The 18,458-nt window shown below is 37.9% G+C and overlaps 2 pseudogenes; both read right to left on the minus strand.

Annotated features, from left to right (window-relative positions):
• Positions 1 to 2,600: 2,600 nt before the first annotated feature.
• On the minus strand, positions 2,601 to 6,132 carry LOC121895382 (annotated as a pseudogene).
• A 7,919-nt stretch (positions 6,133 to 14,051) lies between these two features.
• On the minus strand, positions 14,052 to 18,264 carry LOC121895377 (annotated as a pseudogene).
• Between the last annotated feature and the right edge of the window lie 194 nt (positions 18,265 to 18,458).

Here is an 18,458-nt window from a genome sequence, read left to right on the forward strand (position 1 = left end):
GTTTTTGATCGAGACGTGGTCCAATGTGGTCTGGATGGAGAAAAAAGAAACAGTGAAATTGCCCTTTCTTCTGTTTTCATAAGCTAAAAAAAAAAAAGTTTCACAAATCTGAAAGTGGGTTTAAACAACATTAAGGATTTTGCTACAATGTTTAACAATTTTTGTGTAAAGTGTAAATGGTGAAAAAACAGAATCAGCCACTAAATATCATTATTTATGTTTCCCATTGTTCTCTCAGACAACTGCTGCCTGTGTTCGATTGTGCCAGTGATCAAATCAAACAGCCTATCAAAAGTCATGGTCAGTATTCAAAGTGACCAATCATAGGGACGGTCTATCTATTCTATTCCTGCCTCCAAAGTCTAAAAAGTCAACTTGACAAGCGAGTGGGTGTTGAGCAGTGGCAATCGTGTAGGGAGGTGTGCACTCACATCACATGCATGCACCTGGTTTTTATGTGCAAAGGTTGAGACTAATTACATGTCATATACGGCAACCTCAAAAAATTGTTACGCAAAGAAGAAAAAGAGGAAAACACCCAAATTCCATATTATGTTTTTATTGAATCACATCTATTGTTATATAATTGCTGCACATGCACATGTAGACTAGATATCTAAATTAGTACAGGGTTTAAAAGAATTAACTTGGATTATCTTTGAATGATCTGAGGTGGGTATTTAACCTAACAAGATTTTGATGTGTATGTTTAAACTGTAGTGTAGATTGAATTTAACAATAGTGTAAATTTTAATCTTGTGTCACCAACACTGTCTTTGATTAAGTTATTCAAGTACAAAGTTAAAACTTATCACAACAGTTCTTTCTGATGTGTAGTCTACAGTTCTGACCTGGTAGTATTCATGAAGTGATGAGTAGTATTGTTTTTTTCACATATATAGTGTGGATGAAATACTTGTATAACAAGGCCAGAAAGGTCTTGCATGGAGGGATGCCAAACTGTAAATTTATTGACAATTACCTTGTTAAAATGGACTAAATAATTGGTGGCTGCTCAGATTGGTCGGTCTACCACTTAATACAGACTGAAATATCTCAACAACTATTGCAGTGAACGCCATGGGATTTTTGTATAGACATATATGGCCCCCAGAGGATGAGTCCTAATATTAGGCTTTGGTGATTTTTCTTCTATCACAACCAGCAGGTCAAAGTTTTCACTTATCTAGTGAAATATCAAGATTTGCAAAATGGATTGGTTGCTACAGATATTCATGGTCCCCGAGGAAGTATTCTAAAGACTTTAGAGAGTCTCTGTCTTTTCATCTAGCACCACCATGAGGCTCACATTTGTGGTTTTGAGTACAATGTCTCAACAACGGTTGGATGGATTACCATGAAATTTAGTTAAAATATTTATGTTCGCATTAAGGTGAATTTGAATCACTTTGGTGATCTTGTACAACTTTTCATCTTTTTGTGTGGGACTAAATTTCTTGCTAAATTAATGAAAGTCCCATCAGCCTCAGTTTTACTTTGTGTAGTGCTAATTACCAAATGTTAGCATGCTAACAGGCTAAACTAAGATGGTAACCATGGCAAACATTATACCTGCTTATCACACCATGTCAGCATTGTTATTGTGAGGATGTTAGCATGCTGATGTTAGCATTCAGCACAAAGCACCTCTGAAATTGGTGGTGATAAAACTGTCTTTATCTGTCTGGGAAAAAATATGTTAAAACACAAAAGTTGGCAAATTTACCAGGAATGAGATCCACCATGGAGAGTTGGGCTACATTCAGAGTTTCAGTGGTCTTAAAAGTACCGACCACTTCTATCACTTTTGACACAGTGGACAGATTCTTGTTAAGGTCACCACAAGGTTGGATCAAGCTGTTGACTGAGATGCCCCAAATTGACATAGAAGAAATGCCATTTGTCTTGTTTAGTTTGTTTCTGATTAGGACTAGGAGATGCTAACCATCCCTGAAACAGCAGTATGAGTGCCTCTTGTTGAAATTGCTGTATATTATTTTAGCTAATATCAAGATTTTGCTTATCAGTACATCCCTCAGTAAAACAACCAATTAACCAATCAAAAATATCTATAACACTATGATTATCTTACAATAAGACAAAGATTTAAACTATACTATACTCTAAAAGCTTAATTATTATCATTGTATTGAAAGTATTCAGAAGCCCTGAAACACATCAGCTCCTCTGTCAATAGATACACACTGGAGGCTGCTACTGGCTAATTGTTTTGGTATAACTTTGAATGAGACCTTGAAAGTACTGCTGTGTGTTTCTGTGGGGTTGAAAAATGATGATGTAACATTTTGGGAGGAAATACCACAACAGAAAGGAGTACAGACTGGACAGTACTGCCAGAGCGTTAAGAGTTTGGATGTACTTTCCACGGTAAAGTATTGATTCAGTGGCAAAGATGATCCAGGTGAGGATCAGCAGGAGCAGGCAGAAGGTTATCGCTTTGGCCTCATTGTAATTTTTTGGGAGGTCTTTTCCCATGTAGGAGAAAATAAAGCAAAGGGAGGACAGAAATACAAGTAAAATCACAGGACCAGAGAATACTTTGAGATTGATGTCACAGCCAAGTATGATTTTGTCTGGATACCAATTCGTTTCATTGTTTGGCTTGGGGTGTCCATAAAAATAGCTAATGAGAAGTATGAGTGCCTGAGTAACAAATGCCATTGTGATGACCAGCCATTGTCCATGATATTTCATCCACCAGCTGTAGAGATTGGGGAACCTGGCAGCTATTTTGAAAATGCAAACAATTTGAAAAGAGCGCACTACAAAACATGCAAGACAGACAGCATAGAACAATGAAAATGGTAGGAACCTTAAGATACAAAAGGGAATGGTTGGCTTACCAAAGTAGAAGAATATACTAAAACTACACAGACTGAGGGAACCTAAAATTAAGAAGCACATTGGTCCCCCAGCAGATCTGACAACAGGTGTGTTGTAGTTGATGGCAAAGAGAACAGACGTGGCTAGTGCGAGGCCCACCAAGGTGCAGGCCCCAATCATGGTCAGTATAGCCCCACTGTCTGTGAACGGGATGTACTCCACCAACCGCAGACTGCATGATGTACTTCCTACTTTGGACCACTCTGTCTCCTTACAGTGGATGCACTTGTAGGGATCCTCTGTTTTACAATAAGAAAGACAGATTGTCAATAGATAAAAGACAAACTTCTGAAAAATCCTTGAGTAAAGAGAGATCAGACAGCTGAGGAAATAAGTTTAGAATTTTAACCTGTGATACTGTATGTTCTTCTAAAACAAGCTTTTATGTCAAACTTGCTTTAGTTATTTATAGTTTTATACACTAGAGGTAATTGTAACAACCTTCCATGTGTTATAATTTACCTGTGTTGTTGATATAAGTTCCCTTCGGACAGATTTGACAAGTGAAGCAGCATTTGTGGATTCCATCTTGCCTTTTTGCATATCCTACAGGACATTCTGGGGAACATAGTGAAGATGGCACCTGTACAAAACAATTATTTAGCAGCAAATCAAATGTCAAATCAGATTTTGTAAAAGGTAACCGACACTGAATATTACAATATCTCTGCAAAATTACATAATAAAAACTGATGTTCCTCAAATTGTGGTTTGCCCCAGTCACAGCTATTACTAATCAAGTCAACTTTGTCATCCACATGCACATCTCTGCAGAAGCAGGAAAAATCAAGACAAAGCATATTTAAATCAACATATAAACTCTTTAAAAAACAACTTACTTCTCCCTTTGTGAACCACTGGATTTTGGTGTTGTTGATGAAGAAATCGAATGATGGGGGAAATTTATAAAAGCCGATCTGCTCTGCATCACCACTGTTGTTCCAGTAAATTATAGCATAGAATCCGAATGTGGGGTCACCGTTCTCATCAAACTGAATACTCTTGTTTAAAAGAGTAAAGTTTGACTTCTTCAGCTCTGCTAGAACCTGATGTGGGAAGACAAATTTCAGATGATCGTTACTTTTTTGGGTGCACAAGATTGAACATCAGAGATATTGATTAAATACGATTTAAAAATATTCTTGATCTGCAGTGTGATCCCATTTCTCTTTTTACTGTATAAGAAAGTGGTTTATTAGATTGTAAACTGAATACTGAAGGCAGAAATCAGACTAAACTTTTGCTCTCTGTTCTAGTAGCTCCCAGTAAATTAAATTTAATTGAGCGTTGTTTCAATCTCACATAGATTTACTGTGACTGAGACATCTCTCAAGGCTTGACAACACCTGACATGACATGATCTCTTTCAGACTTATTCACTGCTCTATTGAAATTATCCTATTGGAAGCCATCATCACAGTATGTGGATTTGTTGTCTGATTTCTAATGTTTGGAAGGTAAAAATCAGTCTTGATTGTATTCCAAGGATACTGCACAGGCTTTTTTTACATCTGTGTTTTATGACAACAAAACAGATCAGTGTTTTTACTCATGATTGGTTACTTTCAAATGTCTATAAGCTAAACTTGTGAGAAACAGAAATGGCCAAGAGTCAGATGGTTCATTTGTATAATCTACTTACCATGTGTGGGTAGACTGTAATATTGTCATTGCATCTTCCAGCTCCACATTGCAAGACATTGTGTAAGGCATGAGCGATGGCATATACGGCAGAATAAACAGGAAGAGAGAAAGATGGGTCTTCAACAATGACCTTTTCTGGACTCAGGTCACTGCAGTTACAAATCTGATTACAAAACATCTGTTGTTCTGCATTTTCACATTGAGTCTGGCTTTTAGAGGAAAAGACAAAATCCCTGAAACCAGGTATTGTCACTACTGGCTGAGACACCCCGAGTATAGTTCCAATGTTTTTGATTCCTTTCTCCTTTGGGAGCCTCTTGTTTAAGGACCATGCGTCATCTGCTATCCACACCTTGTTTGTGACATTCAGTTTTATTGCTGACTCAATGAGAGCTTCAGCAGTCCATTCAGGGGCAAAAACAATTATGACATGTACCTCCTGTGCCTTTATCTGTCTGAAAATTAGGGAGTAATTTGTATAACTGTTGAGGCCTTTGGTGTATGCCAGGCAGATCTCAGTATCCTTTATCATCTTCATGAACAATTCCAGGCCATCATTGCCATAATCATTATCACTGTTAAGGAAAGCAACCCAGCGCCACTTGAAGTGTTGCACAATTTTAACAATTACTGCTATGGTGTCTTTATTGGGATGCACTGTTCGTAGGAACGAGGGAAATTTTTTTTTTCTTGAAAAAACAGAGCTACCAGTTCCATAACTGACCTGTTAAAAGAGTAAGAGAGAAAATGTCATAATTTTCAGTGACAATAAATTCTTAAATGTCAAACAATATCAAAAACAAAATATATATATATATTTTGTTTTTACCATAGGAATGAGATCCACCATGAAGAGTGGGGCTACAGAAAGGGATTGAGCGCTTGTAAAAGGACCAACCACTGCTATCACTTTGGACACTGTAGACACATTCTTGTGTGTGTCACCCCGAGATTTGATCAAGTCATTGACTGAAATAAGGTTAAAAATATCTGGGAAATTCTGTGTATCTGAGCAGTGGTCAAATATCTTATAGCCGAGAGATACATTTGGCAGGAGGCTGGTAGAGTTATTGATTTCCTCCACAGTGAATCTCATCAACTGAAACCTCCGGTAACTTGACAGAATTAAGGGTTTACTGTTGACAGAGAAAGGACAGCGACAGTGTAAGAATTTGGTTAATTGTTTTATCAGTTCTACCACAGTGCTTTAACTAGTAGTTTATGAAGGCTCAGTTAAAACTATCAGTTTTCAGACCCATACACAGATACAGATATTTAAAAGGGGATTTCTTGGGACAAGGAGTGAGGTCAAAAATGTGGACCTGATGTCCTTCAACAACTTCGGTAATGTAGCAGTTAGCAAGATTTATTATTAGACTCACCTGGAGCAGTCGATGGCTTCTGGTCTGTAACGATAAATAAAGCCATTGACATGATGAACATCAAAAAGTCCACCTATCAAATAATCTCCTTCCAGCTGGAACTCTGAGGCTGGGACAGTGCATTGAGTCAAGGCATGAAGAAGAGATTCCAGTAGACACAGAGAAGCTAGAAAATGTTTCATTGTTGTAGTTACCATTTCCCTTTCTGATGTGATTTTTAATAGGATGTCGTGAGACACTGGTGATGGTGAAGCCTCAGTGATCATTTCCATGCACTTGGGTTTGCATGAGGCATCATATATATTTACCTATACATGGTTGGAGGAGAATTCACAAATCAGTATGCAAAAGCATCTAAACTGCTGCTGTACAGACAGCCTGTGATGTATATACATACACAGGTGTAAACAATATATGCAAGTAAGGTAAGTTGAATGTCTCTATCATGGTAATGTTAGAAATTAAACATAACAATACATCCCATCTTTAAGGTGAAATGTCAAATGCACTCATGCTTTAAATTCAGAATGTGTGACAGAAATTAAAATGAGAAATATTTATGTTTGACATTCATGGGAGACACTTTTTCTGTGTCTACAGCAGCTCTGGCTTAAACAAGTTAAGCTAATAATGCCCACAAATGGTTTTAGAGAGATTTTAGGAGGAAGTTATGCTTGAAATGGAAGGTTAAAGGTAATGACAGCATAGTAATCGCTAGTACTTGTGAATGTGGCCTGTTTTGATGGTGCACATTAATTCATTTCATTTTGCAGTTATATCACTCTTGTGCTTTGCATCGTCTTTTTCTTGTATTTCTCTGAAATTTGAGGGGTGTGTTGGGTATTAAAATTGTTAAGTCAATCATTAACTGCACTGAAATATATTCGAGGAGGAAATAAAGGTGTATTGGTACCTTGGGCCCAGATCAGTCTTTTTTGGTTTGTTCCTACTTTGTTTTGGTTTTTTTTGTTTGTTTGGTTTTTTTGCCCTTTTGAATGGCTCATCATAAGTAAGTAGTAAGTAAGTAAGTTTATTTAAAGTGTAAATTCACTGAGGTCCCAGTACACTTTACAAGAAAGAAGTACACATTACAGATAAATAGACTGCGACACATGAAAACACAGGACAACAAAATTAATACGATTAAAATAAAATTTGATGGAAAATTGATTGGAATGAAAATAAATTAGTCATGTCTCAGTGGTGTTTGCCTCTCTAGTGTGGTAAACTATTCCACTAAAGTGGAGCTGAATTTGTACTGTGAGTGTAAGTGGGGTGCTAGCCCATGAAGAGCTTTGTAGGTAATAAGGAGCAGCATGTAGTCTGACCTGAGTGAAATGGGGATACAGTGAAGTGAGGACAGAATTGGTGTTATTTGCTCAATTTTTTTTTTGACGGACACTTCCCCTTCCATCCTGATTCTTTGCACTGGATGACAAGGACCATACTTGGCCAGTTTTCTCTCAAAGGCTTCATCCAGGTTTTCTTCCCATGATACCGTCAGCTCTAATAGGATGACATGCTTGGTGGAGTCTGACCATAGAACCACATCAGGATGTAGGGTGGTGGTGGTAATGTGCTGGGGGAAGTTTATCTGCACCCGAAGGTCCACAAACATCTTCCAGTCTTTGCTGAGGCCAGGATTCCTGCAGATTTTCTAGTAGCAGGTGTTGTTTGTTCCCCAGCTCTGACAAAGTTGATGAGCTTGGAAGAGCAGGTGTGCCTGTTTGTTTCCAGTCCTTCGTTGATGGTTTGAGCAATGACCTTCAGAACTTGATCGTGGTGCCAGTGATATCTCCCATCTGCTAAGGCTTTTGGGCAGCCACTCAGTATGTGCTTGAGTGTTCCACATTCTGAGCAAAGTGGACACGTTGGTCTGTTTTTCCCCATGTGTGGAGGTTACCTGGGCTGGGTAGTACGTCATACACTGCCTGGATGAGGAACTTTACTCTGTGGAGCTCAGACTTCCACAGGTCCGCCCAGGTCACTTTCCTTTCAAGAGCAGCGCCCCATTTTGTCCATGCTCCTTGCTTCTTCATACCAACTGTTCTGCATTTCTTACATCCTCCATGGCTGCCCTCACTCCTTACTGCACCAGGTGCCGGTTTTCCTGACTGCTGGTGTTCATGTGAGGAGCAGGGAATGATCCCAGTGCGGCTCTACCATGCGTGACTACACCTACCAGTCTGCTGTGGCGGAATCGTGCCTCAGGCTGCTGGACCTCTTCTGCTGCTCGCCATTTCCTGCCCGTTCCCACCTTAATTCCTGCTTTGACCGCCTTTTGGTCCTTCGACTCTTGCTATTCCAATACTTCTCTTCTCCTCAATACCTTGAATTCCTCTTCCAAGGATTTGAATGGAAGCTTGAGTTTGTTGCTGTTGCCATAGAGCCCAAGTCTTTCTCACCTTTCTCACCTTTCTTTCTAAAGCCTCTACTGTTGAGACAGGCTCTTCATACACCAGGAGAGGCCAAAAGATTCTTTTAATTATCTCAAAAACAACATAAGATCATTTTCTTAAGAAAACAAAAATTTATTTCAAGGTTGTCCTCATTGCCGTTTCCAGTGCACAGAGGATGTGGTGGTGCACTTGGTGGGCCGGTGGCTGGACACTTCATCCAGGGGGCATCTGAAAACAAAGCTTTGGGAGAAGAGGACACAGAATTATGCATAAACATGTGAAAGTCAGGCAAACTGGTAGAACACTCTCGTCTTGATGGTTATTATGCAAACAATAAGCAGCATGTTTTTGATAAATCATTTCTTTCATTGCCAAAACTGCTTAAAGCTTTTAACCAATAACAAGTTTCAAAAGTCTAATGAAAAGTTTTATATTGAATGAAAGTTTGAAGTAAGATGAGGTTGTAAGATTGCATGGGGTCACAAACAAATACACACAAATAAATTCATTCATTCAACCGGGTGTCTCTGGTTTATGCTAAAATGCTACATCCTCTTACAAATGAGCTCTGCATGGCTTAACCTTTAGCCACACAGGTCATTGAAAGGAGATCATTTGCAATCACCCTGCGGATGACAGGGATGGATGGCCGGGCCATGAGCTGGATGCTCACCAGAGTTTTGAATAAAGGCAACCTCTTGGTGAAAGGCCGGAACTCCTCGTTCTGCTTGGCAGGAAGGGATCGGCTCTCATCTGCAGGAGAGATACACACTGTTGTTGTGGTTAATTAAAAGTATAAGTAAAAAGATTTATTGAAGCCACATGAGGTGTGTAAGTTTTTTGGTACTAAGCAGTCATTGGTGTTTACACTTTACTTCCAAAAGATCACTTGGCAATCAATAGTGTGGCCAGTATTGTGACCACTAGGGGAGAACAGGGTAAATAGAGCCAGTGGGTAAAATGAGCCACCCCCTTTATCTAGGTAACCATAAGCAAAAGTAATCATGTGACCGCAAATTAAGAAAGTATAGTTCACATTACTCAATCCATCTTGGACTCAAGCACATGGAGAGAGTGGTAAGCAAAACAGAGCAAATAAAATGATATTTGTCATGCCAAGTGAATTCATCATGTTACTTAAGTTATCAGTCTTGTATCTTAATTAAAATAGATACATTTTGGACATTATTGCATGTTAATTTAAGTCAGTGTAAGCTACAAAACAAGGTCATAAACTTAGCATAACTGTGGATCTGAGCCACTGTGTGAAACAGTTTTGTCAAAATGGAGGTTGTAGAGTAAAACGTGCCAGTGATATTAGAGCAAGTTGAGTCAATGGCTCAATATACCCCCAAAAATTATTCTCTGATATTCTAGAGTCTAGAGACCCTGTTTATGTTTGATCCATGTTACAAGTGTTACAGTGTTGATGAATAAATACCTTATTGTTGACTAATGTTAAGTGTAAGCCACACACAAACATGCTGTACACATAAAGTGTCTTAGTAAGGTGTTGGTCCACCATGTGCCACCAGAACAGCTTCAATACACCTTGGCATTGATTCTACAAGTCTCTGAACTCTACTGGAGGGATGAGCACCATTCTTCCAAAAGATATTCCCTCATTTGCTGTTTTGATGATGGTGGTGGAGAGCGCTGTCTAACACATCAGTCCAAAATCTCCCATAGGTGTTCAGCTGGATTGAGATCTGGTGACTGTGAAGGTCATAGCATATGATTCACATCATTTTCATACTCATCAAACCATTCAGTGACCACTCATGCCCTGTGCATTGGGGCATTGTCATCCTGGAAGAGACCACTCCCATCAGGATGGAAATGTTTCATCATAGGATAAAGGTGATGACTCACAACAACTTTGTATTGATTTGCAGTGACCCTTCTCTCTAAGGGGACAAGTGGACCCAAACCATGCCAGCAAAATGCCCCCCACAGCATAACAGAGCCACCGGATCCCCTCAGTGTAGGGGTCAAGCATTCAAACCTGTACCAGTTTTTCCTTTAATTTGTCACCTGTCTGTATACACAAAAGCACATTTACACACACATTCTTTCTGTAGCTAACAAACAAAGATCACAGTTTAATCTTTACTGAAAATGTTTAGGTAACATGTTGAACAACAAGACACAAACATATGATTTTACTTAAAAGTATGAGTTTTTTCTTTTGTTAAATTGATGGCATTACTAAAGTTCAAAATTATCTCAAATTTGTTTGATTTTGTGTAATTTTTATATCAGTATTTAATATTAGCACTATTTACCCCATCCTCATACTCATTTTACCCCTACCTTGGGGTAAGTTGTGCCATAGGACTAACTTTTTTATGTGGTCTCATCATCCTAAAACCACAATAATTAGATAAATTCTTTTAATTTCCATGGGTACACAACAACCTGAGGTGTATATATAGTAACTATTATTTGAAACAAATACACTTTAATTTTGCAGTAAAATCATCAAATGTAAAAAGTGGCTCATGTTACCCCTGTTCTCCCCTACTTTATTTTCTTGGATGTTGTGATGCAGTTTGACTGTTTATGGTAAAATGCAAATAAATGTGGCCCTGATGCTCATCTTGCAAATAATTAGAAGCATCTCATGACCATCATTGTATATTTTGGTTTAAATATCCCATAACCCTTATATTCCTTGTCTGTATCACATTAAAAGAATTTGTGTTGTTATAACATGATAAATTGCTGTTGATAAGAAGAATCTTTTATGTTGTTAAAACAAGAAAAAGATCAAGAGATGAAAAATTAACAATGACTAGCTTATGTGGTTTAATTTAGTTTTATTTACAGACATACAAAAGAATACAAAATAAAGCCTTTGCAATAACACATAAAAACTTTCTCCACATGTCTACATCAATAATTTTATATTATTGATTGGTCAAGTTAGGCCTATTTGATAGTCTAGCCATCAGAGTCACTGACCAGATCTTTTTTCATTAAACCAACTTATTGTGTTATAACGAGAGAGGTTACTTTTTAAAAGATTTCATGATATAACAAGATGCAACATTTTGTTATAGCAAGAAAATGTTCTTGTCAAAATGGAATAATTTTGGTATCTAGTAATACCATGACAAATAACTTGTTGGAGTGTGAAAAGATCTTGTTAAAATGAAAAAACTTTTTACATTTTAACAAGAAAATGAGCAAAAATGTTTTACGTCATGGTGGCAGCAATACACTGCCATACAAAAGCCCTGATATCCTGCACCCTAATTTTAATCTCAATACAAAAAGGAACAGTTACACAAGTATATTTAAGGTGTGCCTGGGGACAGCGTCACAGTAAAGTGATGCCCTCACTTGGTAAGATCAATAATACGACTATGGCATTCAATTAAAACCAGACCACATTAGACAAATTAGAAAATGTACTCTATAAAGATACTGTGTGATGGTATTTCAAAAGGTAAAAGGTCTCTAGAGTCTCCTTGGTAATCTATTCCAGATTTGACAAGTCTATGTGGTTTTTGATCGAGACGTGGTCCAATGTGGTCTGGATGGAGAAAAAAGAAACAGTGAAATTGCCCTTTCTTCTGTTTTCATAAGCTAAAAAAAAAAAAGTTTCACAAATCTGAAAGTGGGTTTAAACAACATTAAGGATTTTGCTACAATGTTTAACAATTTTTGTGTAAAGTGTAAATGGTGAAAAAACAGAATCAGCCACTAAATATCATTATTTATGTTTCCCATTGTTCTCTCAGACAACTGCTGCCTGTGTTCGATTGTGCCAGTGATCAAATCAAACAGCCTATCAAAAGTCATGGTCAGTATTCAAAGTGACCAATCATAGGGACGGTCTATCTATTCTATTCCTGCCTCCAAAGTCTAAAAAGTCAACTTGACAAGCGAGTGGGTGTTGAGCAGTGGCAATCGTGTAGGGAGGTGTGCACTCACATCACATGCATGCACCTGGTTTTTATGTGCAAAGGTTGAGACTAATTACATGTCATATACGGCAACCTCAAAAAATTGTTACGCAAAGAAGAAAAAGAGGAAAACACCCAAATTCCATATTATGTTTTTATTGAATCACATCTATTGTTATATAATTGCTGCACATGCACATGTAGACTAGATATCTAAATTAGTACAGGGTTTAAAAGAATTAACTTGGATTATCTTTGAATGATCTGAGGTGGGTATTTAACCTAACAAGATTTTGATGTGTATGTTTAAACTGTAGTGTAGATTGAATTTAACAATAGTGTAAATTTTAATCTTGTGTCACCAACACTGTCTTTGATTAAGTTATTCAAGTACAAAGTTAAAACTTATCACAACAGTTCTTTCTGATGTGTAGTCTACAGTTCTGACCTGGTAGTATTCATGAAGTGATGAGTAGTATTGTTTTTTTCACATATATAGTGTGGATGAAATACTTGTATAACAAGGCCAGAAAGGTCTTGCATGGAGGGATGCCAAACTGTAAATTTATTGACAATTACCTTGTTAAAATGGACTAAATAATTGGTGGCTGCTCAGATTGGTCGGTCCACCACTTAATACAGACTGAAATATCTCAACAACTATTGCAGTGAACGCCATGGGATTTTTGTATAGACATATATGGCCCCCAGAGGATGAGTCCTAATATTAGGCTTTGGTGATTTTTCTTCTATCACAACCAGCAGGTCAAAGTTTTCACTTATCTAGTGAAATATCAAGATTTGCAAAATGGATTGGTTGCTACAGATATTCATGGTCCCCGAGGAAGTATTCTAAAGACTTTAGAGAGTCTCTGTCTTTTCATCTAGCACCACCATGAGGCTCACATTTGTGGTTTTGAGTACAATGTCTCAACAACGGTTGGATGGATTACCATGAAATTTAGTTAAAATATTTATGTTCGCATTAAGGTGAATTTGAATCACTTTGGTGATCTTGTACAACTTTTCATCTTTTTGTGTGGGACTAAATTTCTTGCTAAATTAATGAAAGTCCCATCAGCCTCAGTTTTACTTTGTGTAGTGCTAATTACCAAATGTTAGCATGCTAACAGGCTAAACTAAGATGGTAACCATGGCAAACATTATACCTGCTTATCACACCATGTCAGCATTGTTATTGTGAGGATGTTAGCATGCTGATGTTAGCATTCAGCGCAAAGCACCTCTGAAATTGGTGGTGATAAAACTGTCTTTATCTGTCTGGGAAAAAATATGTTAAAACACAAAAGTTGGCAAATTTACCAGGAATGAGATCCACCATGGAGAGTTGGGCTACATTCAGAGTTTCAGTGGTCTTAAAAGTACCGACCACTTCTATCACTTTTGACACAGTGGACAGATTCTTGTTAAGGTCACCACAAGGTTGGATCAAGCTGTTGACTGAGATGCCCCAAATTGACATAGAAGAAATGCCATTTGTCTTGTTTAGTTTGTTTCTGATTAGGACTAGGAGATGCTAACCATCCCTGAAACAGCAGTATGAGTGCCTCTTGTTGAAATTGCTGTATATTATTTTAGCTAATATCAAGATTTTGCTTATCAGTACATCCCTCAGTAAAACAACCAATTAACCAATCAAAAATATCTATAACACTATGATTATCTTACAATAAGACAAAGATTTAAACTATACTATACTCTAAAAGCTTAATTATTATCATTGTATTGAAAGTATTCAGAAGCCCTGAAACACATCAGCTCCTCTGTCAATAGATACACACTGGAGGCTGCTACTGGCTAATTGTTTTGGTATAACTTTGAATGAGACCTTGAAAGTACTGCTGTGTGTTTCTGTGGGGTTGAAAAATGATGATGTAACATTTTGGGAGGAAATACCACAACAGAAAGGAGTACAGACTGGACAGTACTGCCAGAGCGTTAAGAGTTTGGATGTACTTTCCACGGTAAAGTATTGATTCAGTGGCAAAGATGATCCAGGTGAGGATCAGCAGGAGCAGGCAGAAGGTTATCACTTTGGCCTCATTGTAATTTTTTGGGAGGTCTTTTCCCATGTAGGAGAAAATAAAGCAAAGGGAGGACAGAAATACAAGTAAAATCACAGGACCAGAGAATACTTTGAGATTGATGTCACAGCCAAGTATGATTTTGTCTGGATACCAATTCGTTTCATTGTTTGGCTTGGGGTGTCCATAAAAATAGCTAATGAGAAGTATGAGTGCCTGAGTAACAAATGCCATTGTGATGACCAGCCATTGTCCATGATATTTCATCCACCAGCTGTAGAGATTGGGGAACCTGGCAGCTATTTTGAAAATGCAAACAATTTGAAAAGAGCGCACTACAAAACATGCAAGACAGACAGCATAGAACAATGAAAATGGTAGGAACCTTAAGATACAAAAGGGAATGGTTGGCTTACCAAAGTAAAAGAATATACTAAAACTACACAGACTGAGGGAACCTAAAATCAAGAAGCACATTGGTCCCCCAGCAGATCTGACAACAGGTGTGTTGTAGTTGATGGCAAAGAGAACAGACGTGGCTAGTGCGAGGCCCACCAAGGTGCAGGCCCCAATCATGGTCAGTATAGCCCCGCTGTCTGTGAATGGGATGTACTCCACCAACCGCAGACTGCATGATGTACTTCCTACTTTGGACCACTCTGTCTCCTTACAGTTGATGCACTTGTAGGGATCCTCTGTTTTACAATAAGAAAGACAGATTGTCAATAGATAAAAGACAAACTTCTGAAAAATCCTTGAGTAAAGGGAGATCAGACAGCTGAGGAAATAAGTTTAGAATTTTAACCTGTGATACTGTATGTTCTTCTAAAACAAGCTTTTATGTCAAACTTGCTTTAGTTATTTATAGTTTTATACACTAGAGGTAATTGTAACAACCTCCCATGTGTTATAATTTACCTGTGTTATTGATATAAGTTCCCTTCGGACAGATTTGACAAGTGAAGCAGCATTTGTGGATTCCATCTTGCCTTTTTGCATATCCTACAGGACATTCTGGGGAACATAGTGAAGATGGCACCTGTACAAAACAATTATTTAGCAGCAAATCAAATGTCAAATTAAATTTTGTAAAAGGTAAGCGACACTGAATATTACAATATCTCTGCAAAATTACATAATAAAAACTGATGTTCCTCAAATTGTGGTTTGCCCCAGTCACAGCTATTACTAATCAAGTCAACTTTGTCATCCACATGCACATCTCTGCAGAAGCGGGGAAAACCAAGACAAAGCATATTTAAATCAAAATATAAACTCTTTAAAAAACAACTTACTTCTCCCTTTGTGAACCACTGGATTTTGGTGTTGTTGATGAAGAAATCGAATGATGGGGGAAATTTATAAAAGCCGATCTGCTCTGCATCACCACTGTTGTTCCAGTAAATTATAGCATAGAATCCGAATGTGGGGTCACCGTTCTCATCAAACTGAATACTCTTGTTGAAAAGAGTAAAGTTTGACTTCTTTAGCTCTGCTAGAACCTGATGTGGGAAGACAAATTTCAGATGATCGTTACTTTTTTGGGTGCACAAGATTGAACATCAGAGATATTGATTAAATACGATTTAAAAATATTCTTGATCTGCAGTGTGATCCCATTTCTCTTTTTACTGTATAAGAAAGTGGTTTATTAGATTGTAAACTGAATACTGAGGGCAGAAATCAGGCTAAACTTTTGCTCTCTGTTCTAGTAGCTCCCAGTAAATTAAATTTAATTGAGCGTTGTTTCAATCTCACATAGATTTACTGTGACTGAGACATCTCTCAAGGCTTGACAACACCTGACATGACATGATCTCTTTCAGACTTATTCACTGCTCTATTGAAATTATCCTATTGGAAGCCATCATCACTGTATGTGGATTTGTTGTCTGATTTCTAATGTTTGGAAGGTAAAAATCAGTCTTGATTGTATTCCAAGGATACTGCACAGGCTTTTTTTACATCTGTGTTATATGACAACAAAACAGATCAGTGTTTTTACTCATGATTGGTTACTTTCAAATGTCTATAAGCTAAACTTGTGAGAAACAGAAATGGCCAAGAGTCAGATGGTTCATTTGTATAATCTACTTACCATGTATGGGTAGACTGTAATATTGTCATTGCATCTTCCAGCTCCACATTGCAAGACATTGTGTAAGGCATGAGCGATGGCATATACAGCAGAATAAACAGGAAGAGAGAAAGATGGGTCTTCAACAATGACCTTTTCTGGACTCAGGTCACTGCAGTTACAAATCTGATTACAAAACATCTGTTGTTCTGCATTGTCACATTGAGTCTGGCTTTTAGAGGAAAAAACAAAATCCCTGAAACCAGGTATTGTCACTACTGGCTGAGACACCCCGAGTATAGTTCCAATGTTTTTGATTCCTTTCTCCTTTGGGAGCCTCTTGTTTAAGGACCACGTGTCATCTGCTATCCACACCTTGTTTGTGACATTCAGTTTTATTGCTGACTCAATGAGAGCTTCAGCAGTCCATTCAGGGGCAAAAACAATTATGACATGTACCTCCTGTGCCTCTATCTGTCTGAAAATTAGGGAGTAATTTGTATAACTGTTGAGGCCTTTGGTGTATGCCAGGCAGATCTCAGTATCCTTTATCATCTTCATGAACAATTCCAGGCCATCATTGCCATAATCATTATCACTGTTAAGGAAAGCAACCCAGCGCCACTTGAAGTGTTGCACAATTTTAACAATTACTGCTATGGTGTCTATATTGGGATGCACTGTTCGTAGGAACGAGGGAAATTTTTTTTTCTTGAAAAAACAGAACTAGCAACTCCATAACTGACCTGTTAAAAGAGTAACAGAGAAAATGTCATAATTTTCAGTGACAATAAATTCTTAAATGTCAAACAATATCAAAAACAAAATATATATATATATTTTTTGTTTTTACCATAGGAATGAGATCCACCATGAAGAGTGGGGCTACAGAAAGGGATTGAGTGCTGGTATAAGGACCAACCACTGCTATCACTTTGGACACTGTAGACACATTCATGTGTGTGTCACCCCGAGATTTGATCAAGCCATTGACTGAAATAAGGTTAAAAATATCTGGGAAATTCTGTGTATCTGAGCAGTGGTCAAATATCTTATAGCCGAGAGATACATTTGGCAGGAGGCTGGTAGAGTTACTGATTTCCTCCACAGTGAATCTCATCAACTGAAACCTCCGGTAACTTGACAGAATTAAGGGTTTACTGTGGACAGAGAAAGGACAGCAACAGTGTAAGAATTTGGTTAATTGTTTTATCAGTTCTACCACAGTGCTTTAACTAGTAGTTTATGAAGGCTCAGTTAACACTATCAGTTTTCAGACCCATACACAGATACGGATATTTAAAAGGGGATTTCATGGGACAAGGAGTGAGGTCCAAAATGTGGACCTGATGTCCTTCAACAACTTCGGTAATGTAGCAGTTAGCAAGATTTATTATTAGACTCACCTGGAGCAGTCGATGGCTTCTGGTCTGTAACGATAAATAAAGCCATTGACATGATGAACATCAAAAAGTCCACCTATCAAATAATCTCCTTCCAGCTGGAACTCTGAGGCTGGGACAGTGCATTGAGTCAAGGCATGAAGAAGAGATTCCAGTAGACACAGAGAAGCTAGAAAATGTTTCATTGTTGTAGTTACCATTTCCCTTTCTGATGTGATTTTTAATAGGATGTCATGAGACACTGGTGATGGTGAAGCCTCAGTGATCATTTCCGTGTACTTGGGTTTGCATGAGGCGTCATAAATATTTACCCATAAATGGTTGGAGGAGAATTCACAAATCAGTATGCAAAAGCATCTAAACTGCTGCTGCACAGCCTGTGATGTATATACATACACAGGTGTTAACAATATGTGCAAGTAAGTTGAATGTCTCTATCATGGATTCTTCTGGTAATGTTAGAAATTAAACATAATGACACGTTCCTTCTTTCAGCCAAAATTCCAAATGCACTCATATTTTAAATTCAGAATGTGTGACAGAAATTAAAATGAGAAATAACGGACATTCATTGGAGACACTTTCCCTGTGTTAGATGTTTGGACTTTCTAGTTTACCTTCCTCTAAAGCAGCCTTGGCTTTAAACAAGTAAGGCTAATAATGCCCACAAATGGTTTTAGAGAGATTTAAGGA

Source organism: Thunnus maccoyii, chromosome 4, assembly GCF_910596095.1.
Source record: "Thunnus maccoyii chromosome 4, fThuMac1.1, whole genome shotgun sequence".
Taxonomy (NCBI): domain Eukaryota; kingdom Metazoa; phylum Chordata; class Actinopteri; order Scombriformes; family Scombridae; genus Thunnus; species Thunnus maccoyii.